Source organism: Lupinus angustifolius, chromosome LG13 (genome assembly GCF_001865875.1).
Source record: "Lupinus angustifolius cultivar Tanjil chromosome LG13, LupAngTanjil_v1.0, whole genome shotgun sequence".
Classification (NCBI taxonomy): domain Eukaryota; kingdom Viridiplantae; phylum Streptophyta; class Magnoliopsida; order Fabales; family Fabaceae; genus Lupinus; species Lupinus angustifolius.
In genome coordinates this window covers 8,416,291-8,418,560 of record NC_032021.1, presented here as the reverse complement: position 1 = coordinate 8,418,560, position 2,270 = coordinate 8,416,291, and positions in this window count along the sequence as shown.

Below are 2,270 nucleotides of genomic sequence, written 5' to 3'. Positions count from 1 at the left end.
ACGAAGTTCTTTGGGTTCCAAGAAAGGAGCGTTCGAGTCTTGTAATTGGAAGCATGTATGTAACGTACATTGTGTTCTATAGTGAAGAAGGAAAATCTCCAAATTAGAGGGGAGGACTGGATGTAGTTTTGCAGTGGACAGCAAAACCAACAAAGATAAAATCTATGCGCAATCTTTTCTATCCATTTCTCTTTTATATTTCAAGATGTTTTAATTCGAGTTTAAAGATGATATTTTGCATGCTTATACCTTGCCATATCATTGTTAATCTTGCATAAAAATATTTGTTGTATATCTGCTTGTGTGTTGGTTAATAACTATGCAAGTTGTTGATTTGATCATTCTATTTCTGTTCTGATTTTATCGATTAAGCTCATTGGTTAATCGATTAACTGGGCATTTTTCAGCTAGTGTGTAATATTCTGCCACTAATACCTAACAAGTGGTATCAGAGCTAGTACGACTTACTAGCTCAACCGCATCCGCGTGATCCTAAAGGAGTTTAAATGGGTTCCACCAACCCCTTTGGCGGTGATGGCGCATCTATTAACCGCCCTCCCATATTCAGTGGCAATGGTTACGCCTATTGGAAGGTTCGCATGAGAATTTATATCGAGGCAATTGACACGTATATTTGGGATTCGGTTGTTAATGGTCCATACATTCCACTTCATATGGTGGATGTCGAGTCTAAAGAAAAGCTTAAAGGCTTATGGATGGATATTGAGAAAAGAAATGTCCAACATGACCTTAAGGCCAAGAAAATTATTACTTCGGCCTTATCTTATGATGAATTCTTTAGATTCTCGCAGTGCCTTAATGCAAAAGAAATGTGGGATACTTTGCCAGTTATCCACGAAGGCACGAATGAAGTTAAGCGCGCTAGACTAAATGTGTTTACGCATAAATACGAGTTATTTCGTAAGCTTCCTAATGAATCTCTATGTAATATGCAAAAACGTTTTACTCATGTTGTAAATCATTTGGTCGCTCTGGATAAAACTTTTACTAATGCTGATTTGTCTAACAAAGTTTTGCATTGTCTTGATAGGAAATGGCAACCAAAGGTAACCGCGATAATGGAGTCAAAGAACTTAGACAACATGCCATTAGCTACTCTGTTTAGGAAACTTTGATCAAGGCCGTACCCGATACAAATAATATAACAATTAAATCTGCAGTACTAGAAAGTGACTCCTAGGTCGTTTCTCAAGGATTATCTTTCAAGCAAAGCTTCAAACACCTTATACTCACACACACAAGGGGGGTTTTGTTGTTGGATAGTATGAACATAAATCAAATTCAGAAACAGTAGTTAAACAATGTAATAAAACGGCTAAATCCCTTTGGTTCGTTTGTTCACAACTCAATCCTTGGTTTCAAAAGATTATTTTCAGATTCCAACCATTAACTTCCGAATTTGTTGAGAATCAATTAACTAAGCGATAATCAATTCAAAGTTCCAGAACATAAACATCAAACTAAGCGAAATCAGTAAAGGTATGAAACGATTAACAAATTCACACGAACTAAGCATTCATGCACTAGGGAGAGTAAATCAACTAAGTGAAGATAAACTCAACCAACCAGTTTCTAAGCAATGGCATTAAGCAAACCATATTCAGAAAAGATAGAAGAAATCAACAATAAAGAAACCGAAAATGCATTAATAACAAAACCTCAAGAGTTGTGATACATTACCAAAGGAACTTAGTCCAGAAATTTAGCCTTCCATGGCAATGGAAGAGCAAACCGAAAATGAGAAATGAAAGAGGGTGAAACCCTAGCAGAGCAAAAAAAAGGGAAAACGGATTTTGCTTTGTGTTTCCAAAATGAGGCAAAATGAAGTGTGTGTGTTTGGAGTGGGGAATCCGAATTTAACCCCTCCAACACACATAAACCGAATTGGGCCTAAACAATGGGCCCAAAGCCAAATTACAATAAAAACAACCCCTAAATTAAAAATACAATCTTCACTTCAACACATATCCTCGACTTCCATAATGCCAAAAATGCCATTGATGCTAAATGTGATCTGAAAATGATAATAGATTTAATCAGGCCAAATAATCCCAAATTAACTCATTTTAGGAATATTAGTCCAATAAAGTCTAAAACACTAAACCATGTGAAACAAAGTCAATTAGGCACCAAGAATCATCAATCATGCTAAATTAAGGTTAAGAATATTGTGTAATATATTGCTCATCAAATACCCCTACACTTAACCTTTTGCAATCCTGGGTAAAATCAAGAAATAAGGCTATGCT